Raw genomic sequence first — 27402 nt, 5'->3', positions numbered from 1 at the left:
GAGGCCGCCCATTGGGGGCCGCCATCCCCACTCCCTTCGGCCCCGCCTGCGGGGTTCCTCTGTGTCTCCTACAAGACCGCATCCCCGAGAGACCACCGGAGTTTTCGCACAGCCTTCTGGAACTTGTAGTCCTTAGGGACTCAGAGTGGGCTCATGCATCGGCCAGGTAACGAGAGATAGACTGCATTTCCCAGGGTGCATTGAGGAAACCGAGGCGCTGAGGAGGGCGGGAGGACTGTTTCTATAGCAAAGGCGGCCAGTTGGGAATGGCTGATGGACAAATGGGGTAGGCCACGGGACCCTCGACGGATTGTGCGTGACTTCGGGCAGCCTCTTGGGAGGCGGCTTGCATTCTTTTTTCGCCTTGGTCCCCACATCAGGACTGTGGGCCTCAGTTTTCTTATCTGGGAAGAAGGGCGTGGAGTCGTCTCCCCGCCCACACTCCACGGTGTTAGGGCAAACCGAGAGCGAGCCTCCGTGCTTTGCCCAGCAATGGTGAGAGAGGACGGAGACTTTCGGCTTGAGAGTGGAAGGGGCGCATTCTGAACTCTCTCCCTTTGTTTTTGGCCCTGTCTTGTCGTAGAGAGGCGCTTTACTTTTGGTCATTTTCCTTGGGCCATCAAGGCCTTCCCATCTTGGCTTCTGGCCTCCTTCCTCCCCGTACCGCAACGTCTTTCACAGCGTAGAGAGAGGGCGCTTCTCCTGCTTTTTAAAAAAGCGTTCACCAGGCTTCCCATTGCCTCTGGAATTAAACCACATTCCTCAGTATCAATCTAAAGGCCCCTCGAGATCTAGACTACACTTTCTTGCCACACTCTGAACTTCTCTGAACTTCTCTTAAGCTGGGATGCCTTAAGCACCCGTTCTCTCCCGTGGGTCCCTCCGCCTTGCGCTCAGCTAACCCCTCACGCTCTTCAAGTCCCAGCCTAGACGCTGCCTCCTTAGTGAAGCCTTCCCAGATGCCCGGCTACTTATGAGGTACCTCACCTTGTGTTTGAGCTGCACTTTCTACTTCCCTCGTTCTATTTGTTTGAATGTCTGTCTTCCACAGATAAGATCCACAGAGCAGGAACCGTGTCTTTTATTCACACTTAGAGTCCAGGGCCTATAGTGTCTGGCACATAGTAGGTACTCAGTAGATACTTGTAGAATTGAAACTGAATGTAGTGTAATTGAATTTGCCTTCCACCTCCATGATTTTAATCTCCTAAGGTTAGACATTTCCCATTGCTGAAAGTGTTCAACTAGAGAGATGCCACCCCTTTGAAGAAATGTTTATGTTATTCACACAATGGATTGAAATTTTGCCTGAGTGCTTAGAGGGCCTTTGACGTTTTTCAGTCCTGTGACGCAGGGAGTGATAGATTTATGCTTATTATTCCTTAGAAGTCCTGTGAATTCTCCCCTAAATGTCATCAGTTCTTCGTGTTCCTCTATTTCTAGCTGTTGGCCCTTCTTCTTTCTGTGCCTAAACACTCTGCCTCCCACTCCGTTTCTGGGAAAGAGCTCCTGCTCCTGTCAGTAATGAAGTAAAGACAGTCTGAGATCCCTGCCCTTTCAGCCCTCTTCTCAGCATCATAGGGCCCTGGTGTGCTATCCCACCTTGCTAGATAGCATCTTTTCTGATTTTTTCCCCATTCAGAACCCTGGTATTGGCCAGATGGTCCAATTAATCCCACACATGCTTCATACATCACTTTGTCCAGGCGTTTTGGATATATTTTAGTTAAAGCATTCTTGGAAGAATGCTTTAATAAACAGGAATAGTTAATTTGTGGCCAGAGAAGTAACAAGGAGGTTTATTACCCTGAATCTGATTCAAACCAACAGGACAGAGCCCGAGAAAGCAACCCTGCAGTCCTTGTGTTGATGACATGCAGGGAGGGAAGGCTAGAATGGGAGAAGGAGTCAAATAGATTGCATTTAGAGAAGAACTAACAGGATTTCTATGGGGCATGGCAGAGAGGCTTTGATCCTGGTTAAACCACGAGGAAAGGCCTTTGGAGCTAAGTGGACAGTTGAGGGTCTTATTACTGAGGATGAGGAAAGTATAAGGAGACGGGGGAAATGGGATTTGTGCTGACAGAGTGCCTAGTTCTGTGGATGCAGTGAGAGCACAGGTTGTTGGAAAAGCGGGAAGGGGGGGACGACTACACCACAGGGTGGGCATCAGCCCAGCAGCAGCACAGTATCAGCAGGAGGCTGCCCAAGAAGGCCTTCTGGAGCAACAGTTGAAACTCTAGAGGTCAGCTTAGCCTTTCAGGAGTAGTGCTAGTTTTCAGGAAATTGTTATCTGCAGGGTAAAAGTCAGGGTTCCACGATTCTCCCAGAAAGCAGGGACTAAAATAGCATCCGCTCACCCAAGCTGAGTCGGGAAATCCAAATTTTCTAATTCTGACTTTGCCTCTGACTAGGTATATATGATCCCAGACTGGACCTGTTTCTTCAGTTGTAAAATGCTGTTTATTGGTGGTAGGGAGCAGCTAATAAGGTGGAGGTGGGGAATTCAAACCCATTTACTAGCTGTGTGACCTTGTAAAACCACCTTCTCAGATCTGCAGTTTGCTTATTTGACAGTGTTGAAAGGGAGAAATGAAATGCCTTATGTAAAACACTTCATAAATATTAAGCACTGAGTGAATGTTTGTCTCTTTCCACAATCTTCATCTTGAATTAATCAGAAGTTGGTTTGACTATGAATAAATAAACAGGAGGTAATGTTCTGGGTAATCTGAGTTCAAATCCCCATTCCCTTTTATTATTGTATGATTTTGCTCAGACATGCACTCCACATATTTGTTTTGTTTGCTGCACTGTGTATTATTTGCAGCATGCAGGATCTTTAGTCATGGTCTGCAAACTCTTAGTTGCAGCATGTGGGATCCAGTTCCCTGACCAGGGATCAAACCTGGGCCCCTTGCATTGGGAGCACAGAGTCCTAGCCACTGGACCACCAGGGAAGTCGCTTGTTTTGTCTTTTTTAAGGGGGGAGGGCGGGTTTTACAGCAGAGAATTGTAGGAAAAATTCTAGATGCTTATAAACTGGAGTTGCAAAGGATTCCAGGGGAACCCTGAGCTAGCCTCCTCCCTTGTTAGAGAGACAAAAGGTCTTGGTGAAGTTCCATGTGTCTTCTAATTGAATAATGAGGGGATTAACTAGGCTGCTAAATCTCAGAGATGGGGCTGGAGTGATTAATCAGGGTGGGCTCCAGAAAAACCTAGTATATCAGACTGAGAAATATAACTTTATTTTAACGGTAATGAAGATTTTTAAGAAGATGTGCATTTTGAAAAGGTCTCGGGCCTGTGTGGGAGCTTCCCTGGTGGCTCAGACAGTAAAGAATCTGCCTGCAAGGCAGGAGACCTGGGTTCAATCCCCTGGGTTGGGAAGATTCCCTGGAGAAGAGAATGGCTACCCACTCCAGTATTCTTGCCTGGAGAATTCCATGGACAGAGGAGCCTGGTAGGCTACAGTCCATGGGGTCGCAAAGAGTCTGATAGGACTAAGAGACTAATACTTGCACTTCAGGGCCTGTGTGGAGAATGACCAGGAGAGAATGAGGCTTAGATGTAGTTTGGAAGCTGCTGCAGTTATCAAGCACAGAGTCCATGAAGATGAAAAAAGGGGTGTATCTGAGCTGTATTAAGGAGGTAAATATTCAAGGAATTCCCTGGCTGTCCAGTGGTTCGATCCCTGCTTGGGGATCTAAGATTCCACAAAAAAAGAAATATTCAGAGGACTTTGTGAGTGATGAGCTGAGGGTGAGGAGGAGAGCAGTGAGTCAAGTATTATGTCCAGGTATCTGCGTTGGGTAACTAGGTGAGTGGATGGTGGTGCTTTCCTGTGAAGTATTGAATAGTAAGAGAGCAGGCTTAGGCAGGAAGAGGAGGAGATGAGTCTGAGGTGAGTGGGACATCAGGTGAGATGTCCATCGGGTGATTTGGAGCTTATCTTGGGAGAATGCCTTAATATATGGGAGTAATGAATTCAGGCCAAAGAAGAAGTGACCAGGGATACTATTACCCTGAACCTAATTCAAATAAAAAAGACAGAGCCTGAGAGCCTGTCATCCTTGAGAGATATGATCTGGAGAAAACACCTTAAGTTATCAGGCTCTTAACATATACATCATAACCGAAGCCATGGAAATGAATGAAACTTCTGTAGAGAGGGTGAAAGAGAAAACAAAAATCCCTTGAGATGTGTCAACATTTAAGGGACAAGTAGAGGAAGAAGAGCCCAGAAGAAAAGGTTAAAACAGAGAAATAGGAGGAAAACCAAAGAATAGTGTGCACAGCAGCCACATGAAGGATATGAGTTGACATGCTGTAGAACAGTCTAGTAAGCCAAAGTCTGAACAAATGAACACCAAATTTAGCAACAAAGAGGTCACTGGCAATCCTGGAGAGAGCAGGTTCAATGGAGCAGCAGGGTGGAAGTCTTGAGTGTGGGGGAGGTAGATGGAGATAACTCTTGTTAGCAGTTTTGAAGGGGATGAGAGAGAAAACCAGAAAGGAAATAGTGTTGGGAGACAGTTTTAAATTGGGAGAGATTAGGACCTTTAAAAATGTTCATAGGGAAAAGCCGGTATATGAATAGTTGAGGATACAGGAAAGAGAAAGATTGAAGAATGAAGTGAGGTCAGCGAGAGGATAGAGGTGGGGCCGTGAGGTTCAGAGTGAGCCTCAGGCAGGAGAAGGGAAGGAGGAGTTGGAGATGCAGGTAGATCAAAAGTTGGTTGGTAGGTAGTCGGGAGGTGGGTTCAGGAAATGGAGGGAATTCACGCCTGATGGCTATTACTTCTCTTGGAGTGGATGGGAGGCAAGAATACCTGCTCAGTGTGAGGAAGTGAGATGGGGTGGGAAGCTTGAAGAAAGAAAAAAATATTCAAGATGGCTGCTATGGAGAAGAGGAGGGAAAGCTAAGAGCAGCCCACAGAGACTGCGAGCTAGTGGTGAGGGACTGATGAGGCCGGAGGCCATGGATTTGTGGGAGCATTGATCTGTGAGGCGTGGGCTTTCTTCAGCATCCCATCAGCCCTGAGATAGACAGGGAGAAAGCTACTGGTGAGGCTGGTCCAGGGCTGGGCTCTGCAGGACAAGGGAGACAGTTCTTCCAGGAAGCTGGAGATGCTGACAAGAGAGGTGGAAGAGGTAGTACCCCAAGAAAGAGGAGGGAGGGGAAGCCAGAATGGGGTGGAAAGATGGGAGGGGTGGGGTTCTCAGTGGGGAAGAGCAGAGAGGTCAGACATGCTGGTCAGAGGTAGAGGGGCTATGGGCAGAGGCAGGGGCGTGGTGGCTGGAGTGGACAGAGGAGGTCATGGGTTTGAGAAGCCCATTTGTTGGATGGGTCATTGGGAAGTCTTCCAGGGATATGACTGCTTTGAAGGAGATAGGAAGTCTTGTAGCCCCATGCCAAACTGTACGTTGTGTGAGAAGTTAACAGATGAGGGCAAGAAGAAGGGATAGGGTGCAGAGCCCTCTAATAGGATTATCATAGTAATCAAGATGTTGGGGAGCTAAGAAGGAGCCCTTTTACCCAGGGCATGAAGGGTAAGGAGGAAGAGAAGGAATAAACGCTCTCATATGTTTTCACAGAAGTATCCTCTCAACATCATCTACACATGATCAGTTTTATATATACCTAAAAGGCAGAATATCTAGGAATAAATTTAACCAAACCAAACAACAATTCCAGATTTCACGATGAAATTATATCAACCAAGTTCAATGCTAGTGATTCCTGCATTTATATTTTGGTATAGTTTGTAGTTTTAAGTACATGCATATCAACTAGAAAATGTGGTTAAGAATTTTGCAAATTTCATTTCTTAGCAACGATTTGTTTTCTCAGTTTAAAACATAAATTAGAGAACTTGTGTTGATTTTTTTTTCAAATGTAGAGTTTAGAGCTTAATTCATGCCTTTGAAATGCCATGAATTTGAAATGTAGCCGTTTTCCTTTCTGCATCCTTGAAAAGGATTTTATTAGTCTTTCAGATAATCTTGCCAGCACATACAGACTTCCCACAAGGGTCTCCTGTCAGTAATGATGGGTTCTGAGAGATGCTGTAGAAGTTGTGCATGAGATATTTAAGAGGAGGCAAATAAGCAGCCAACTTTAGGATTTCCCAAGCAGCAGCTTAGTTTACAGTTAAGGGACTTGGTATAGAATATGAAATGTGCATCTAAATGTTAATTTAAAAAATTACCTCCATAATTTCTAAAGAAAAACAGGACAAAATCAGTTAGTTAATTTGAATACTTTCTCTCTCTTTTTTTTTTTTAAAGAAAAAAACAATGTTATTTAAAAATACTTTTGTGTGTGGGGAATTCCCTGGCAGTCTCAGGTTAGGAATCAGCTCTTTCACTGTTCGAGGGCCTGGGTTCAAACCTTGATCCAGGAACTAAGATCCTGTGCTGCGAGGCCAAGAAAAAAAAAAAGACTTTTGTATGGTTGATATATCTTTGTAATCTTGAAATAGACATGCTATTCCAGCCCTCTGAAGCCAGGAGGCTCAGAAAATATTTTGTGAATCAACTCAGGAATGTTATGATAATCTGTCTATTGTTTAAAATTCTTCCTCTCATCTTAAACTTTCATAAAATATTCTTATAAAAGGATATAAAAGAAGTGATTCCTTTTTAAACATAAGTCACATCTCTATATAAATGCCTCCAGTGGCCTCTTTGTCTCTTTCAGTGCAAGCCCTCCAGTCTTGATGATAGCTTAAGAGCCTCATCTATTCTGACTCCTATAGCTTCTTGCCTCATCCCCTAGGCTTCCTCTGCTTCAGCTCATTGACTTCCATGCTATTCCTTGATTGCATCAAGTACACTCTGGCCTCAGAGCCTTTGCACTTGCTGTTCCCGCTGCTTGAAAGATTTTTCCTAAACATCCTCATGGACATCACATATAGAATGGCAGCCTTTCCTCTCCTGGAGCGCTCTATCCCCCTTTCCTGCTTTTCTTTCTTTCTTTTTTCTGATCGCACTTACTACCACCTGACATATATTCATTCACTTATTTGTTTATTATCTGTCCCTTCCCCACTCTTACTCCATTAACCCACCAGAATTAACTCTCTTTTAGGGTAGAGACTGTGTCTTATTTTGTTTGCTGCTCTACTCAGCCTGTAGCATGGCACCTGATACGTAACAGGTGCTCAGAAAAGCATGGTGAATGAATGACACATCATCCCTAGCACATGACCCTAACATCTATTTTTATTTTTCCCTGGTAGCTCAGTCGGTAAAGAATCTGCCTGCAGTGCAGGAGACCTGGGTTTGATCCCTGGATTGGGAAGATTCCCTGGAGAAGGAAATGGCAAACTATTCCAGTGTCCTTGCCTGGAAAATTCCATGGACAGAGGAGCTTGATGGGCCTCAGTCCATATGGTCACAGAGTCGGGCACGACTGAGCTACTGACACTTTCACACAGTCCATGTGTAGGACACACGTATATAATCTTTTATATCTTGGAAATCATAAATTAGATATAATTTTGAGTTCTGCTTGTTTTTTTGCAACATATAATGAACATTTTCCCTTGCTAAGATTGAATTCTTTGGTTCAGTTGTTCATTCACTCATTTAGCAAATACCAAATGAGGCGCTTCTATGATCCAGACAGTGCTGGGGCTACAACAGTAAAAAGGATGCAGGACTTGCCCTTGAGGAATAGAGATTCTTTGTAAACACCATCTACAATGATTGCCTAATATGCTGTCAAACACCATACTAAATCTCTCTCCTGTTTAAGACTGCTTGTTTATTAGTAATAATGATGTAATGAGTGCCTCTAAGTATAATAGAGTAATTCCCCTTTACAAATTATTCTTTAAGGTAGATTTCCAAGTGAACAATTATTGTGGTCAAAGATTAAATATGCTTGTGGTTTTTTGATACCACCTGCCACATTGATTTCAAAAAGGATTGGTACCCATTTTACCCAGTTGCCAGCATGAATGTTCCAGCTTTATCACAACCTCTCCAGTATTGAATGTTACTTTTCAGTTTGGGCTAATGAAACATATAAAATGACCTTTCCTTTTATTTTTGCATGTAATTGACGTCTAGGAAAAGTGCACGTTTTTGTTTTTCTTTGTCATTGTTTAGTTCTCTGGGTCCCCAGGAGGCTTTTGGAGGGTCATTGTCCTACCTTGTTGATTATGCCCAATGTTTAGAACACATTGTTGACTTACAGCCTCTTAGAGTTGGAAGGGACTGTATTTATCATCTAGTTCAATTAAAATTTTTGATAGATGGCTTTCTGTATCTCTATACAAATAGAGTTTGTATTCTCCTGGCAGTGGGGTATACACACGAAGGTATTCTTTGTACATGAAGGTGTACACACCTGAGGTATTCTCCACCTCACAAAGAAGCCTGTCTTGTTTTTGCCCTGTTCTACAGGTATTGATCTGGCATGTGGTCCCTGTAGCTCCCGTGTGGCCCCATTTCTGCCCTCTGAAGCAGCAGAGCCCACACACCAGTTGTTACAGAACCTCCCTGCCTTGGCTGCCCATCTATGCAAATATGTGGTCAGACTGGAATGGTCAACTCCAGTTAAGTCTGGCAGACCCAGAGGCCAAGACGTTGTTGCACTCACAAGTCTGCAGTGGCCGTGTCAGCAGCCTCTTTAGCTGGTTCATATGAAGCTCAAGGTCTGCTGAGATTCTAAGACTGTCTTTACATGACCTGAAGGCAAACCTAGTTCCTGTTATTCCATACTTCTGCAGCTGATCTTTTTAAACCTGACCAAAAACAAGACTTTGCTTTTCTCCTTGTTTTATTTCAATGTATAGAGAAGCTGCCCTGGCCAGCTTCTGCTGTCTAGAATGGGGATAATAAGAATCTCTCTGACAACTTCAAGTGTTGGTGGGATGATGGAATGAAATGCAAGGCTGGACATTTGTCACTCATTTTGGTTGCTTGGCAGCCAAGCCTCCCTCCTGTGCTTGAGGAATTCCACACCTCATGAGGTAGAGCCATTTTCCTTTGCAGCTAAGACCTGGACATTGGTCTCAGGCTCAGGCTCCTCCAGTCAGACAAGCCCTACCCCCAACCCGTGCCACCCCTCACCAGTTTTGAATTAGAAGCCAGTGACAGCAAAGGAGCAGGGTCTGCTTCCCAGCCCTTGTAGGGACTTGGTGGGTGCAATCTGTTTCCAGTGAGAGCAGTGCCATGGGCACCGTCCAGCATAAGGGTGTCTGTGGTGCGGGTGGCAGGGCCTGTGTGCTGGACTCTGGTCATGGTGGTATCTCCTTAGACCATTGCTGAGTTGAGGTTTGGGGCACTGAGTCTCAATTCTCCTGGAGATTTTGTGAGCTATACATGGGATGGCTTCCCTGGTAGCTCAGCTGGTAAAAAATCTGCCTGCAGTGAAGGAGACCCTGCTTCGATTCCTGAGTCAGGAAGATTCCCTGGAGAAGGGATAGGCTACCCACTCCAGTATTCTTGGACTTCCCTGGTAGCTCAGATGGTAAAGAATCCACCTGCAGTACAGGAGACCTGGGTTCGATCCCTGGGTTGGGAAGATCCTCTGGAGAGCATGGCAACCCACTCTAGTATTCTTGCCTGGAGAATCCCCATGGAGAGAGGAGCCTGGTGTGCTATAGTCCATAGGGTCACAAAGAGTTAGACATGACTGAACGACTAAGCACAACACACAACACATACACAGGATATGAAAAGTGCATTGAAAATTGCCAAGCACCACACACATATAAGATATTCTTGTTTGGGATTTTGATGCTTAAATAGTATGCTTGAGGAGAGTCAGAGGAGGTAGGCCTGAACTCTGTACCTGCTGAGAGTTCAGACAAGTCTAGGCATGCCTGGAAAGCTGGTGAGGGTGTGATGGCAGGAACTTGTGGGTTAGAACTGCCTCTACAGTTAAAGACTGACCACTGACCCCAAGGCCATTGGAATGGAGATGGCAGTTGTCAGAGGGCCTGCTGGGCACACACAGGGGGACTGGCTACTTGCCTCTCCTATCCTTGGACCATTACCAACAGCCAGGGCCAGAGGCGGGGCTAAACAGGTCACCTGTGGCTGTGCAGCTGCCCCTGGGCATCCTCACTGGGGCAGAAGAGGAGATCTGTTTGAGTATGGCCCCCACCACAGGAAACACAGGAGGGATTATGAGTAGGTTGGGATTCTACCCTGCGCTGCCTTCAGGCTGCCCTTCGTCCAACTGAGCTGTGGCTTGGGGCTCTCCAGCCCTGCCTGGCTGTGCCTCCAGAGTCCTGCCTCACAGGCTGTCATCTGAATCCATCAGCCCTGGATGACCCAGAGTGGGGCTGAGGCTGGCACTGCTCCCGTGCCATGAATGGGCCCTTGGGAGTTTTGTGACACTGAGTACAGACTCTCTGGGGACTTTCTATTCTGAACCCCAGATCATGCCCAGATCAGCCCAGGATGTGTATCAGGGCTGGTGCTTCTGCCTTAGGGCACTCCCTGAGCGCTGAACACTGGTACTGGCCTGATCCTGGCCTTTGCCCAGTACCCTGGTGCACCTCCAGGGAGGACAAAGATCATGGCGTGTCCAAATCAGCTAGAGGTCATGGGCTGGGCCTGGACCGTGGCCTATCAGAAATGCGTTCACATTGTTCAGAGTGATCCTCATAGGTGACTGTAGGTTCTTTCCCTGCTGTAGCTAGTGATCTTTGTGATGTTAATACTGCAATTGTAGATTTTAATCCTCTTGCCAAATATGATTGTATGTAATATTATTTTGATGTCAAATAAGATAAAATCCACTATAAAGCCAGCATAGAATGTAAGTTCTCAAACATCATCTGATCTAAGTAGAGTTTTCAGTGTCTAAGTTACTTTGTATCAGGCAGTACCCTGGAACTGGAACTTTAGTGCTACTCTTATTAAATCTTTACCACAATTCCATGAACTAAGCACCATCGCAATTCCCATTTTACAGACAAGGAGACTGAGACCCATCGAGGTTATGGGAGTAGCTGAGAGTCACACAGTAAGTGGCAGAGCTGAGCTGGTCATTCATCAGCAGAGCCTGGGAATTGCCTTTTCTTCAGCGCATTCCACTGTGGGGCAGCTCTGGCTGTTGAAATATTTTCACTTACCTGGAGCTAAAATTTTCTCCCTACGTCAGTCTTATTCCTGTTTCAGCTTATCCCTGTAGCCCGCTGTGGCAGCTCCTGGTCTCCCAGTGTTCTGGCTCAGTTCTCTAGTCCATTCATGGCTGGGGTGTTTCATCCTCTTCCTCTAGGGATAAAGGAACCACTTGGTATCAGCTAAGTCCTTGTGACAATCACTGCAGCAAGATCAAGGCAGGGCAGCTCTCCAGTTCTTTAATTACTGGGACTCCTGTGACTCCAAAGGTACTGGGATCCAGTCTGTCCCACTCCTGAAAGGATTGTGTCAAGAAATACCCAGCCACTGGAGGTAGTAGGGACTTGGTAGAAAGTTCTCCTTCACTGAGAAAAACGACAGGAAACCAGTCAAAACAATAGAAACAGTATTAATACTAAGCTAAGGATTTTCCTGTTTCGGTCTCCCAGATCGGAATACAGGCTTCCAGAGGCCAGGGATTTTTGCTAGTTTTGTTTACTGCTGCGTACCCAGTGCCTAGAATGTGCCTAGAGCACAGTGAATATGCAAAGATTTGTTGACTGAATTACAAATCTAGTTGCACAACCAGTGTTACCTCCTCAGGTAACATTGTTTTGGAGAATAATGTGATCTCCCCAGCCTGTGGCTTTGAATTATCTCACCAGTAGGTTTTCTGCTTTTGTTGTGATTTTGGCTCATAACCATATGCAGAATACACTGGGTAAATAATCTTCTCTCAAAAACAATTTCCTTTGATCTGGTAAACCAAAGTATAAACTGGAGTTTGGTTCAGCTTGGTCAAGAGCAAGGAGGGGTTACTGGATTTGTAGTCTCCTATCCAATGGAAAAATACCCTGTTGCTTTTGGTTTTGAATTTTAAGCTTGAATTCAGAATGTAAATCCACTGGGAAACAGCTAAGCGAGAGGAATGTTAGTCTTTACATTTTTTTCTCTTTCTCTGTACACAAAAGGCACATTTCATTGTTGAAATGAGACAATACAGGTAAAGCAAAATGATGAAATTAGAAACCACTTATATTCCCACCACTCAGAGATGGTTATGGCTATTGTTTTTCTGTTTATATCAAATATGAAATTAGCTGACCTCTGACATGGTGATTGATTCAGTGAAGGAGTTACTTCTCATTTTTATGATGAGAAGATAAAAATGGGAGATATGATCTCCAGCCCAGGTCGACCTGTGTTAAAAGGACCAGATCTGAGTCCATCAGGGCACAGAGAGCAAAAGTAAATGGATGGATTCATGTCCAGTTTACATCCCAGAATCTGACCTTGGAGGGTGACCCTGGAAGTGTCGGAGGCTAGACTAGGAAGTAAGTGAGGAAAACAACTTTGGCCTGGCCGAGCATCCCAGATTTGACACACAGCAGATTTCATGATGTCTTCCTAGAAATGGGAGTATCTTTTCCAGAGAACTGAAGTTGAGATAATCTTGAAAGAGCTGGCCCAAGGATGACTCTCAGAAAGACAGGCTGTGCAAGCAAGGCTCTGGGGACAGTGAACACAGTGACCATGAGGGCTCGCTGTGTAATTGGCTGGTTTTCTCTGGACAAGTTCTTTTCCACTCTGATTTTCTAGGGAGGGACCATGTCACTTCTGGTTTGTGACTCACTGCAGGAAAATGTGACGATCTGTGTGACCTGGACCTCAGGTCATGTCCTTGGTTGACTTAGCACCTTCAAGCCTCTCTGTATGGGATTCCTAGGAAGCCTGGGGCATAGGCCAGTTAATTCACATTTTTCTTTAAAGTTAATACAAATTTTGCTTTCTTCTCCATGAGATTTGTCTGAATATTAAAATAGTATTTTGAAAAATCTTTAAGTGAAGTCGATGTTCGAGGGTGCTAGGCACACAGGCACTTTGTGTAATTGTGACTTGAATGAATACATGCTGTTCACTCCCGTCTCTGGGATGCTCTTACTCAGATTGTGGTAAGTCTGAGAAGGCATGATGGGACCACTGGGCTGGGAGGTAAAGAATTTAATACTCACTGGGCACCACGTACATGCCAGGTAAAGTGCCAGGTGTTTTTTGTACACAGCCTCAGTTTAGTCCTTATAATCCTACCAGGGTCCCTATTTTATGGGCAAGTAATTGGAGAATCAGAGAAATTAGGTAACTTTCTCAAGGTCTAGAATGGGGCAGAACCAAGTATGATATACCATGTGGCCCACTGAGGCCAATCCACCCATCAATTTTCTGAAGACTGCATGGGGAATGCCATCCGCTGCGGTGTCCTAGGGGCATGAAAGAAACTCCCCATGTTCTGTCTTCCTGTACTGGAGGCTGAAAGAACCTGGTCACAGAATTTGATGGTGGGCAGGGAAAGGCAGCGCCTCTGGGGGTCTGGAGCACATCCTCTCATTCCATATCCCATACCCTAGGATGCTCCATGCTGAAAAGGGCACTGTTTCTGTTATTTCAGGACAACAACCATTCAGGATGGCAGTTGGCATTTGTAGTTCATTTAATCCTTTGAACTTTGTTCTTCGTCTGTTATGGCTCAAGTTCAAGTTTCACTGTCTCCACTCGGCCATGAGTTGAGTGTCCCCGGCTGAGGGGCTCACCACAGCTTTGTGGAACTCTCCAAAAGCACAAATTACAAGGTTCTAGATGATTTACAGATGTCCAGGGGTGGTGGTAAACATGATTATTCAGTGAGGGCGTTGCAGTCCCTGAGGTAGATGTGGCCATTCACCTTCCAGCAAGAGCCCACAATGTCTTTCTCCTCTTCTTTAAGTTTACCTCACAGCATCCTCAGCTCTCACTTACAAAACCCCTTCCCTAGGGCACAAGCCAGGCAGCGGGTGTGTGTTGTAGAGGGAGGCGGTAGACTGGGAACTTAAGCCTGGAGTTCTGGATTCCTTAAGGCAATTATAAGTGGTTGCAATAGGTAAATATGGTGTGAACCCACTATATACAGGCTTAGAGAAGGACCTGGAAGGCTTGATTCTGGGTGTTCACTAGCACTGGTGTCTCTGGGAGGGAGTCCACACATCCTTCAGTTCTTTTTCCTGTCTGCACTTTTACCTTTTATGACATGAACATGCACTGTTTTTCTAATAAGAGAAAAGAGGACTATAAACAACTCCTTTTGTTGAATATTTCGGTAATTCTGATTTTTTATGAGTATAAACAATGCAGAGCAGGAATAGTTGCCAGAAAATGAGTTAAAAATTGTAAAGCGCAAAAAAGTAGAACACATCTCTAAATTCTGGAAAACTGACAAATTGCTTAAAGATGTTTAAGAGCGTGATAAAACTGCTGCAGTGGTCAGCAGCAAGTCCCTGTTCAAAAAGCAAAGACTGGACACAATAGTCTTCAACCCAGGCATTCTTTCAGTAATGGTTCATCAGGTTGACCAAAATAACACATTTTAGAAACTTGTAAACTTCTCTTTTTAACACCTTAAGTACCAGTCACTGGTGCAGGGGTGGGAAGTAAAGGCAGAAATCTCCTCTGGTTGCTACCTCTGAGTTTGTGGAAGGACCCGAGGCCCAGAGACGTAGGCGGGGAAAATTGTGTGCCCATAGCAGTCCCTTGACTCTGGTGAGTGACCCAGAAGCAGGGTAGGGTGCAGCCTGCTACTTCAATGTTGAAAACGTCATCTCCAGTCATTCAGATGGCTTTTCCATATAATGGCTTTAAAGATACAACAATACACTGTTGTCTTTTATGAAAAAGAAAACTGGAGAAGTCTATTTTGTCCCCCAACCCCAGCTGTCCCCAGAGCTGCTGTCACCTAACCATCTCTCTCGGTGGCTTTAAGCCCCATATCCAGCTGTACCCTCTCTGCCTACCCCCTCCTGGAATAATCCAGCTTTCCAGTGTCTCTGTGGGGCTTCAGCTCTGTCCAGCTCTACTGGGATAAAAGAAAATTAGTGCCACTACAGAGATGTGGTTTCTGCCTCAGCTGGCTCTTTGTCAGCCCTTTTATTTACACTTGGCCAGACACTAATTTCATTCCCCGTGGTGGCTGCTTCCTGCTTGTCCGGCTCTCCTCAGATGGTCCACCCCACTGCTGTCTCCGTCTCCAGTGACTGTAATGTCTGCTGCATCTCTGGGAGCATGGAGTGTATCAGGTTCTCAGCTCCTTGCTTTCTGGCTGCCAACAGGATCCATGCGTCATTTCCAAGAGCAACGTCCTCCTAGGCTCCCCCTCCTACCCTCTCTTGCCTCTTCCAGCACCCAGTTCAATAAATGACCCTCTTTCTCTGGTTCCCTAATCCTTCCCTTTCCTTTCCTTCTCTCTACTAGCATAATTCTGTCCCATTCTAGAAAACCTTAGCTTTACTATCTCTTCCCGGGCACCTCCCACCCTGTCTTTTGAACAAAGGTCTTGAAAGTAACCCACGTTTTGAGCCTCCATTTCCTTCTTTTATTCTCCACCAAGTCAGGACTCTACCCCCATCATTCTAACAAGACTGGCCTTGCTGAGGCCACTAGCGGCATTTTGTCAAGTTAAGTTATTAATGACATCTTTCCGTGTGAACTGATTTATCTCTGTGATATGTGATCAGTTTCTGTAATGCCTCCTTAAACTCTTGTGATTTCATTGGCTTTTAAAAAATATATTTATTTATTTGTCTGTGCCAGTTCATGGTTGCGGCATGTAGGATCTTCGATCTTTGTCACAATACGTGATGTCTTTAGTTGCAGCTTGCAGGATCTAGTTCCCTGACCAGGGATCAAACCCCAGCCCCCTGCATTGGGAGTTTGGAGTCTTAACCACGGGACCACTGGGGAAGTCCCTCATTGGCTTTTCTTGTCTCCTAATGTTTCCCAGTTGTTTGCTCTGACCTCCTTTCATCAACCTTAACTACTGGTGTGCCTCCAATTTTGTCCTTGGCCCTGCTGCTCAGCCTTCCTGCCTCAGCTTCTTTCCATGAGTTTTTTAGTGAGAAGGGGTTTGGCTGTGGCCAGTGGCTGCCCAGCAGAGTACAGTGGAACCAGAACCTATTGGATCTCTTTGATTTCTAAAACAGCCCTTAACTTTAACCCAGAAGATTAAATTTCTAATGATGGAAATTTGGGCATTGAACCCTTGGTGGCTTTGATGCAGACCAGTCTTGTATATAATTCTCACATTCATCATAGGAAGCCATCTCCTACCTGCTCCAGGACCCAGTGAAACAGAGCATGGCTCATGAAGGCTCTGTGCCCATAGGGCTGGCAGCTCCATGTTACATCTCAGAATCGTCCATGTTGACACAGGTAACTATTTCATTTGCCTGTATGCCACAACTAAAACCCAACACAGCCAAATAAAAATAAATGTGCGTGTGTGTTTTTAAACTATATGATGGAAAAGTATGGAAACTCTTTCTAGAGACTAAGTCAACTACCGCTGTGATTGGCTTCTCCAGTATGTGGCTCCTTGTCTAATCTAGTGAAATATAAAGTCAATGTGATAATCATCAGTGGAAGTCAGGCAATTTTGACTAACCAAACTACACTCCAGTGCAAACAATAATAAGGCATGATAAGAAACAGCATAAAAGCTGGTTCTGAAATATTTCTGAACAAATTTGCTTTTAAAATTGTAAGACTGGCCAGAGCCTGTGACCGAGTGGGAGTGGAGTGGAGCTGCCATTGTTGCTGACTCTTTCCTCCTCCCCACGGTCCAGTCAGCAGGTTGATTAGGCCACTGGCCCTCAAGCCGAGACTTGTCTCTTATTTAGTTCTGGGGAGCGCCTAGCCGACATGAGTGATGTAGAGGAGAACAACATCAAGGGCAGAGAGTCTTGCTCTCAGTCAAAATCTCCAACGGGAACTCCTGCTCGTGTAAAATCGGAGAGCAGGTCAGGATCTCATAGTCCATCAAGGGTTTCTAAACACTGAATCCCATTCTCGATCAAGATCAAAATCCAGGTCAAGGTCAAGGAGGCATTCTCATAGACGTTATACTCGATCCAGATCCCATTCTCACTCTCATAGGAGATGATCTCGAAGTAGGTCATACACACCAGAATACCGGCGTGGAAGGAGCCGAAGTCATTTTCCAATGTCTAACCGGAGAAGACATACAGGCAGCAGGGAAAATCCTGATCCCAATACTTGTCTAGGAGTGTTTGGCCTCAATTTGTACACAACAGAGAGATCTTCGTGAAGTGTTTTCGCGATATGGACTGTTGAGTGGTGTCAATGTGGTTTATGACCAGCGAACTGGACGGTCTCGGGGATTTGCTTTTGTTTATTTTGAAAGAATAGATGACTCAAAGGAGGCTATGGAAAGGGCAAATGGAATGGAACTGGATGGTAGAAGAATTCGGGTGGATTTTTCTATCATCAAGAGAGCACACACGCCAACACCAGGCATATACATGGGCAGACCAACTCATGGTGGCGGTGGCGGTGGAGGCTGTGGTGGAGGTGGAGGAGGTGGCAGACGTCGAGATTCTTACTATGATCGAGGATATGATCGTGGGTACGACAGATATGAAGACTATGATTACTGGTACAGAAGAAGATCACCTTCTCCTTATTATAGTTGATACAGATCACGATCAAGATCTCGATCCTACAGCCCAAGACGCTATTAATAAGCAGAGAAGTTGCAGTTGAGGACATCTTTTTCTCTTTTTTTAATTCTGGATTTCCCAAAGCTTCTAATCCTTCCTACTCCTCAAAAAGAACCCTTAAAAAAAAATCTTTGGTTTGTTTAGCATCTACACTTTGTCAATTGTATTGCTATTTTCCACCCCTTTTACTATATTCTTAAAGATGTAATTGTCATTTTTTAGTAGTTAAACATCTTGAGTAAAAAAGGAACCCCTCGTGTTATGCTTTGTAAATGATTTTTTTGTTTTTTGCTTTTATGGCAAATTCACTCCTAGCTTATCAAAATGAGGAAAGAAACGATCTTTTTAAAGCTTCTTTTGTGTTCGACATTGTATTAGACATTGTATTAGAGGTCTGCATTTACTACAAACTCCTTTTTAAATTTTCTTTTGGGGAAGTTAGTAGTAGTTCAGTCAGGTCAAGTTTGTCTGGGGTGGCATGGGAACAGTCAAATAGTTGAGTGTAGAAAGTTTGAAGCTATAGAAGAAAACACTTACTTGGTCATTTCTTTTGAAGAACAGAATTTTTGAACCCTAAAAATTACATCGTTTTTTTAGAAATGAAAAGCTTGTGGACTCCTGTAAAACAAGTTGTATTTAAATACATTTGTTGAAACTTAAAAAAAAAATAATAAAAAATAAAATTGTAAGACTGTTTTCTCAACAAATATTATTTAGAATAGAAGAGTTAATTTCATATTCCATTCAGTATGAGTAGAAAGCCCTGAAATTGGATCTGGATCAGAATGGAAAATTTGAAGAGTTCTGGGATTTCTTGAGCCTGAACAGGCAAATACTTGGTAGGAGAAATCCTTTTCATATGTGTGTTAATATTCTTGCTGTTTTAAAAATAAATATTTGCCCTCAAAGAGACATTTCTAAAAATAAATTCAGTCTCAGTTTTGTTCTCCCTTTTTTAAAAAAAGTGGTTTGGGCTAACATAATTTTTTGCTATTCCTATCCACTAAAATTATCAAAAACACCGGATTTACAAAATTCAGCTGGTGGTAGAGTTTGCTAGGAAAAAATAATAGATTTTAAAGAAAGCAACAGGGGACACCCAAAATTCCGTTTATTTGTAACATAACTATACAGTTTTACAGCCATTCATTAACTGTTTCATGCAGAGCCTGGAGGTCCACTCTGAACTTATGGCAAACTGAGAGCTACGGAGCAGCTGCTTCCATGCCTGGAGGTGAGTGAGAAGTGGTTAGAAAGAGAGCAAGGAGGAAAGTTACACTTGTGAGGTGTTTGTTTTATGACACTTGTTTAACACACATCCTTACTTAATCCTCACGACTGGGCCCCTTGGCAGACAGGGAAACCGAGGCACAGAGCAGGCCAGTCACTCAGCAAGACCACAGAGCAGAGGAGCCACGGAAGCCGTCCAGCTCAAACACTCTGTCCCTCTCAAGAACAGCAGTGAGCCCTGTGGTCTGCGGGAGGAAGCCAAGCGCTCTCTGGGGGCATGCACACGTCTGGTCTGCTTCTCCTTTCTCTGTTCTCCTTTTGGCTGTCCTTTGTCAGGGTTACATGGAGAGAAATGGCCACTTTCAAAGGACTGACCCCAAAGTGCTCTGTGCCAGCAAGGCTGTCCAAGAGCCATAGAGGTTTAGAGAAATTAAGTTTCTCTGATGGGCAAGATCAACAGCCCAGAGAGCCTTTACTGGGGAATCAGGCTGGATAGACTGAGTGGGTGAGACTCCCTGTGCAGCCTGACACAGGGCAGGGAGTGTTGTAAAGACCAGGAGCCTGAAGCCAGGAAAGCAGTGATCTGCCCAGGATCCTGCAGCAAATCGTGGCAGAACTGGGCTCAGCGCTGGGCTTCTCACTGCCTTGGTTCGGGTCAGCACATGCCACACGGCTGCTGATGGTTAGAGATGGCACTCGTAGGTGGATATCTTGGCGTCATTCTCATTTCTTAGAAGCCTTGGAGCCACATTCTTCTTGGGAGTTGATTATATGTTTCCAAATTAACTCCTTGACGCTTGTTTGAGATCCTGGCATCTTGAATTGTAATATGTATTTCCTGCCTCATCCCAGCTCCACTCTAGATTTGGGATGATAAACAGATGAGAGCAGTTAATCTGAAATTCCTTATGGTGGGATTTACTAACTGTATCTGTGTGGCCCGAAGGAGCTAAGAAAACTCTGACGTTCTAGACCTGTGGTGTTGTGCCTTAGGGAGAATCTAGCCTGGGCTGCAAGGTGAGCGTGCAGCCACTCTCCAGAGCACCCAGCAGAGCACCCCAGGGTGGAGCTCTCTTGGCCACTGTGGATCTTCCGCTTCTGGCCTTTCCAGTCTCTCTGGTGTGCTTTGCCCAGCAGTGTCTCTGAGATGCTGCAGACAAGAACATAGGGAGTCCAGCTGACAAAGGTGCCCAGTCTGAGAGCTGTCTCCAGCCAATTGCAGAGTTCCCTCAGCTTATCCGCTCTTAGCACCTCAGCTCGGCTCCTGGAATCTCCAGGAGGTTTCCACCCTCAGTCATGACGGCCCCCTCAAGCGTATCTCTTGAATCTTGAATGAACCTGCCTCAAGTTCATGCCTGTTCCCATCTAATTCCTGAGGAGCCCCTAGTTTCTTAACCCTGAATCCCCATACTTTGTCATACTCCCTCATTCCTTCTGGACCGTCCTCTATCAGGTGGGATCAGGGAATGCCAGTAAGGCATGACCAGCCAACTCGATACTTTGGCAGGTGGGTGTCGGGTGTGGCCAGATTGGATCAGATAGACAAAATAGCCAGAGGAGGGAGAGAGCAGCTGGACACGGGGATACTCAGGAGTCAGGCCAAGGAAGTCCAGCTTTGATATGAGTCCACAGAGTGAGTGAAGACTGGACACAAGTGACATAGCTGAAAAGGCCAAAGCCTGAGGAAGGTGGCTTGGAGGGAAGTGGCAAGTGGAAAGCAGAGGCTGGAAGCCAACTGCAGCAACAGAGTCTCAGGCTCATGTGCATCTCAGCTCCTTAAATGAAGGGCTTCAGAGAACTTCCAAGTTAGTGAATGCGTTAAGGTGCTGGTGGTGGCTTCCCCAGTGGCTCAGCTGGTAAAGAATCTGCCTGCAGTGCAGTAGACACTGGAGACGTGGGTTCGATCCCTGAGTTGGGAAGATATCCTGCAGGAGGAAATGGCAATCCACTCCAGTATTCTTGCCTGGAAAATCCCATGAACAGAGGAGCCTGGTGGGCTCCAGTCCATGGGTCACAAAGCATTGGACACGACTGAGTGACTAACACTTCCTTCTTCTTTCTTTTCTTAAGGTGCTTGGCAGGTGATGTGCCCACAGAGGACATGGAAACTCTGTGCCCCTTCCCCATACTTTGCTCCTTGGATCTCTTCTGTTTGACAGTTCCCAACTTGGAACCTTTATAATAAACCAATAATAGTAAGTATAGTGTTTCCCTGAGTTCTGTGAGCAAACTATGGAACATGAAGAGGGGGGTCATGGAAACTCCCAGTTTGTAGCCGAGTCGGAAGTGTGGGTAACCTGGAGACCCACTACATGTGATGGTTGTCTGAAGAGGGGCAATCTTGTGGGGCTGAGCCTTTTATCTTTGGGGTCTGTTCTAATTCCAGGTAAGAATTGCTGAATGTAAGGAAAAACCCCACACAATACTGGGGGGAGGAAACAGTTTTTCCTTTGGTCGTGAAAGAAGTAGTCCCAAATGTCCACTCTGTGGTCAACATTTTGAATCAGGCTTTCCTTCAGTGAGGCTGATGCTGTCAAGGATAATCCACAAGGGGTGATGGAGGGTCGTAGTTGTTGGTAGGACTGACAGCAGGGTGGGGAATTGCATTCTCAGCCTTGTTCATACTTTAGTTTATATACATCTGTGGTAACCATTGGGCTTCCCTGGTGGCTCAGTGGTAAAGAATTCACCTGCCAATGCAGGAAACACGGGTTTGATCCCTGGGTCAGGAAGATCCCCTGAAGAAGGCAATGGCAGCCCACTCCAGTGTTCTTGCCTGGGAAAAGCCATGGACAGGCGTGCTGCAGTCCATGGGGTCACAGAAGAGTTGAAAATGACTTATCGACAAAACAACAACAATGGGAGCCATTGCCACTGTAGTCCCTTGTAGTGCTTGAATGCAATAGAAATTAATTCCCTCATGTAGAGTCGAGTATTTGGCCCTCAGAAAGCCAAGCCCTGATGACATGAAGAATTGCTGGCCTGGCTGCTAGAAGGGAGAGAGCTAAGAATTTGGCTTTGCAAGGTCACCAACCTCTGGGTGAGTCAGCCAGAATGACAGTCTGTCCAGGGGACCATAGAGATCTCAACCAGGTCAGCATGGTGAAGATTGGAATTTGGGTTCTGTCATTTGCTGGAGGAGCACTTTACACACAGCGTTGTCTTCCTGGCTCCAGAATTATTTCACAACTCGTTGTAGGTTTTGTAATAACCATCTTGTCCAACAGGCCTGACCTGAAGGGTAAGCTCCTTTGGGAGCCAGATGGGGCTCAGCATCTCAGCTCTGCCTTATCCAGTTCTGCAGCAGTGTTAGGAGTATTCCCCAAGTGCGTTGCTACACATCCCACAAGGGGTGTATAGCAGGAATGACAAGGCAGGAATGACAGCTATCTGCATGTTGCGCTTGGTTGGGTGGACTCTCCAGGATCCTCATGTCATCACCACTGGTCCCAGTGAAAGACCAGCCCTTTTTCTGCTTCCCATGGAGTCTGCTCCATCCTTGTCGTCTTCCTCTTCCTCACAGAAGGCACTGCCCTGCCTTTGAGAAACTTTAAACAGCTGGGGGAGATATAGCCAAATAGGTAAAGAATACCTGGAGGGCAGAGGAGACATAGTTCTGTAGATAAACCCCACACCCACGCCTGCACCCAACCAGGGGAGCACAGTGACTGGTCTCCACCAAGGGGCTGAAGGCTGCCACATTCCCTCCTCCTCCTTCTTTTGAATAGCTTTATTGAAGTGTAATTGATGTATAGTAAACTCACATATTTGAAGAATACAATTTGATTAGTTTGACGTAGGTCTACCCCTGTGAAGCCATCACCACCGTCAGGACATTGAGCGTATTTGTCACTCATTTCCTTGTGCCCCTTTGAAGCCCCACCTTCCTGCCCCTTCTGCCCCACTCAGCCACCCACTGATCTGCTGTCAGTCACTATAGGTCGGTTTACTTTTTCCAGAATTGGATGTATGTGGAATCATGCAGTGTGTGTATTGTTTTTTATCTGCCTTCTTTTACTCAACATTATTATTTATGTTGTTACATATATGATTACTTTGTTCCTTTTTGTTGCTGAGTAGTATTCTACCCTATGAATATACCACAATTGGTTTATCCATTAATACGCTGATGGACATTTGAGTTGTTTCTAGCTTGGAGCTACTAGAAATACAGCTTCAATCAATGTTCATCTATCAATACAAGAACTTGTGTGAGTATATGCTTTTATGATTCTTGGGCACGAAATGGCTGGCTCATGTGTCTAACTTTAAAAAAAAACCTGCCAAACTTTCCCCCAGAATAGTTGAATCATTTTACATTTCCACATATAGTTTCTCCATATCCTTGTCAATGTTCAGAATTGGTTGGTCTTCTAAATTTTAGCCATTCTAGGGGATCTGTCATGGTATCTTATTAACTTACCATTAGTTATTTCCCAAATAATTCACTAGTTGTTGAGCATTTTTCATGTGTTTATTTGCCATCCATACATTTTCTTTGGTGAAGTGTTCTTTCAAATTCTATGCCCATTTTTAAAGCTGAGTTGTTTGTATTAATATAATATGTAAAATAATTATAGTTTATTTTATATGTTATATATTATACATTAAAATAAAAATATATCTTAGGTTTAGAAAATATTTTTAGATTATATATTATATTTAAATATTTACAAACTGTATATCCACCAAAAGGTTTGTATTTCAAATATCTATTCAAATATATTATATTCTTTCTGGGAACTTATTGACAGTTTCTGTGGTTAAATGGAATCAGGTAACAACAATATTGAAATGTCAAGGAGACTAAAGTTTATACTTGCTTATTTAAATATATGTATGTAACATTTATATAATTTATATTATATATATACCCACTCCAGTGTTCCTGCCTGGAGAATCCCAGGGATGGGGGAGCCTGGTGGGCTGCCGTCTATGGCGTCGCATGGAGTCGGACACGACTGAAGCGACTTAGCAGCAACAGCAGCAGCAGCATATTATATATATATTCACCAAAACATGCCTTTTGGTGGATACATAGTTTGCAAATATTTTATGCTAGTCTGTGCTTACCTTTTTGTTTTTGTAGCAATGTATTTTGAAGCACAAAAGTTTTGAATCTTGATGAAGACTTTTAGTTCAGTATAGAGCTTGTGCTTTTTGAGTATTATATAGGAAATCTTTGCCAAACCAAGGCCATAAGGGATTTCTCCTGTATTTTTTTTCTAGTCATTTTATAATGTTAGTTCTTAATTGAAGTCAGTGATCCATTGAAATGCTTGTATACAGTGTTAGGTAAGGGTCTAAGTTCAACCATTTTCTTCCAAGGTTCCTGGTGCTCTGGGTTAGTTAGTATTCTGTCCTCTCCCCACCCCTGCACTTCCACATTTCCACCTCTTCCCAAAGCCACTGTCTTGGATGTTTCCTAAGCTGTTCAGCTTCTGGTCTCTTGCTCACATTCAAGCACTTGGTGGGGACAGAGACACTGTCCCCCTTCCCCCTGCTCATGTCCTGGAGCATGCCCATCTGGCATTGATCATGGAGGCAAAGACCAGGGCAGCATCCCTCTGAGGCCATTCCAGCCTTGATGGACAGCAGTGCTGGTGACAATGTGCCTTCCCAGATATTTATCTCTTATAGTGACAGCCAGAGGGTCTGGAACTCCCTGCTGGGAGACAGCAGCAAATTTTAGAATTCTAAAAAACAACTGGAATCTCAACTAGCCTGACATCCTAGTTGACACAGAAACCCATGTGCTTGGAAGGTAGGCAGCCTTCCTGAGTGGGAGCAGGTATTGTTATCTTCATATCAGAAGTGAGCAAACTGAGGTTTCATAAGATTCAGTGACCTGCCCAAGATTACCCAACTAGCTCATCGCAATGCGACTTAACTCCTGGGTCCAGAAAAAAACCACACTCAGACTTCTACTCCCAGGCCAGCAATTCCCACCCTTTAAATGCTGCAAGTTGCATGTGGAATTTTCCTGCCAGCAAGACAAACTACAGCCCCACGTTTTTTGATGGTTTCAAAGAAAAGCAACTGCGATGAATGAAGGGGTTGAAAGGGTGTATTTAAGGTCTTGGGGGCAAATCAAAGGAAAGTTTGGGAGAGGCTGGTTTACCCTTTTCCAAGTGGATCCAGGCTTTATTTTTTTCTTCTGCTGTTTTTGGGTCTGGAAAGGGAGTGCTTCTGCCGGGTTCAGGGCTCAGCTCACTGCGCTGAGTCTGCGGAGAGAGAAGCGGGGCAGGGTGGTGGGGGCGCTGCCTGGTGTATCTTCCTCAGCGCTGCCTCATCACTGTCCCCATCAAGACCCAAGCTTCTCAGCCTGGTGTCCTCAGCTTGGCCCATTTCCAACCTCACCTTCCTTTCCCCGACCCTTGCCACCTATGTCCACCTATCTAGGCAGGTCACCTCAAGGATACCACACCCCTTACCTGGTCTACACCTTTCTTCCAGTCCCTCGGTTTTGCACTTGGGAATGACCCTGCGCTCAGTCGCCTGAGAATCAGCTTGGGTCCCAGATTCTCTCAGCTGGCAGGCCTGTTCTGGCCCTGGCTCCCTCAGCCTGGCTACCCTCACATGTGCTAATAAGCCTGTCTCTGAGGCTCAGTATTGTGGACTCTCTTCCCCTGTGGCCTGCAACTGGTAATTAGGCCTAATCTCATTTTCCTCTGCATAGCTTTCCTAGGTGTCTTATCTCCCCACCTAGATTGTAAACTCCTCCTGGGCAGGAACAGGACTGATCCTTCCTCATTCCAGTGTATCTCCTCAGCCCCCCGGCCTCACTGGTGCAGCACTAGATTGGCAGTGATTGCTTCGATTTGATTTGCCCGGGTCTGAGTCTTAGAAGGAAGGTGAGAGGTTTGCCAGCTGTAGTTTATAGTTTTCCTGTGAATTCTGGAAAGAAAACAGGCTGTGGTGGCATGGAGATGCAAACTGTTCTCAGGGCTAGAGGCTGGGGCTTAATAGGAGCTGGAGCTCATTCCTGAAGGCGAGGGGCTATAGAAAACAGATCTTGAGCTCAGAGGCAGCCCTTCCACCACCAGGAGCATCCCTGCCTGCAGAAACTTCTCCATTGCTACAGCATGGGGCGGGCAGGAATGTTTTCGGTGCCCGGCTCCAGGAGAATGTGCCCTGTCCTTCAAGCGGCACTTCTTGGGAAATGATCTGCTGTGCGCAGCCTCTTGGACTGGATTTAAAGGTTTCACAAAACATGCACACCATGCACTGCAGAGGGTGCTTTGGGGGCTGAAGGACAAACCAGGCATGGTCCCGGCTCTTAGTAAACTCGCTGCCCAGTAGGGCAGGTGACATGTGAACACATAACTTGAGCATGATGCAAGTCCCTGACAGTCAATAAAGGCAGGAGCTGTTTCCTGGAGAGGAGACATTTAGGATGAGACTTCAGAAGACTAGGGCCTGGAGAAGGAAATTGCAGGATGAGGAACCTGTGTGAGCGAAGGCAAGGAGTTAGGATCGTGCAGGGCACACTCAGAGGATAGGACTGAGCGTAGGCTGAGATGGTTAGATGGGAGCTTGGGACCAATCGGTATATATTCCTGGAAAACCAAGAGGCGGAAGGTAGAATGCTGTTTGTCAGGGACTTGGAGGGCGGGAAAGGGAGTTGTTTAATGGTACAGACTTTCAGCTGCATAACTTGAAGTGTTTTGGAGATGGATGGGTGATCATTGCACAACAACGTGACTGTTCTTAACACCACTGAATTGGGCATATAAAAATGGTCAGATGGTATATTTTATGTTGTAGGTATTTTACCATACCCCCACAAAAATCCTTGAATGCCAGCTTAATGTTTTAGGGGTATGACCTCTGAATTAGACAAACAGGCCCAGGTTGGGTAACCTTGGCTTCACAGTTGGGTAACCTTGGGCAAGTTAGTTCACTTCTCAAAGTCTCAGTTTCTTCATCAGTAGAACTGAGATGATGTCACAACCAACATGCGAAGTAGCTGTGAGGAGTAAATGAGGATATGGCTGTGGCGTGCACAGTATGTGTCTACAGTCAGTCAGTCAACGGGAGGCACTCAACAGATGATCACTCTTAATGCCATGCTGAGTCTCTAGCCTTAGGGAGCCCGACCCTGATGGAGGGTCATTGGAAGGGGCAGGATGTGAAGCCCATGCAGTAGACAAGTAATGCTGGGGGCTGTGTCAGGAGGCAGTGGGTATGCTCGGGATAAAGGATAACTTTCCAAGGTTGTATGGAGCCAGAAATGAAGCTAGCTTCACACACACACACACACACACACACAGTGATCTTAAATCTACTATCCTATTTTGTGCTTCTTATTTTTCTCATTTTTTTGTGTGTTTATTTTTCTTTTGAATTTATTGTTTTTATTATTGTCTTTTTGTCCCTCTATTAATTGAAAGTTATACACGATATTTCATTTTCTTTTTCCTTTTAGATTTCTTAGACATTGCCACATGCATACTTATCAAGATCTAAGGTTAATCAATTTACCTTCCTCTTTGCAAAATCTTGAAACATCTTAACTCTGTCTACCCACTCCTGTTACATT

The 27402-nt window shown here is 45.1% G+C and overlaps 1 long non-coding RNA gene and 1 pseudogene across 2 annotated transcripts; both read left to right on the top strand.

Annotated features, from left to right (window-relative positions):
- The first annotated feature begins 52 nt into the window (after positions 1-52).
- LOC129546974 (uncharacterized) lies at positions 53-21122 on the top strand. 2 transcript variants are annotated; one of them, XR_008683985.1, is made up of 4 exons: positions 53-166; positions 16207-16323; positions 18797-18864; positions 20931-21122. It is a non-coding gene; the product is annotated as an uncharacterized LOC129546974 (long non-coding RNA). The 2 variants fall into 2 exon arrangements; XR_008683984.1 differs by lacking the exon at positions 16207-16323 and having other exon boundaries at positions 57-166.
- LOC129546973 (transformer-2 protein homolog alpha-like) lies at positions 16813-17651 on the top strand (annotated as a pseudogene).
- Positions 21123-27402: the final 6280 nt, after the last annotated feature.

The sequence above is a fragment of the Moschus berezovskii genome, chromosome 22 (genome assembly GCF_049115385.1).
Source record: "Moschus berezovskii isolate FMDL1 chromosome 22, NW_MosBer_1.0, whole genome shotgun sequence".
NCBI lineage: Eukaryota > Metazoa > Chordata > Mammalia > Artiodactyla > Moschidae > Moschus > Moschus berezovskii.
The sequence above is the reverse complement of the archived record's forward strand: the minus strand, read 5'-3'. Positions and strand labels throughout refer to the sequence as shown.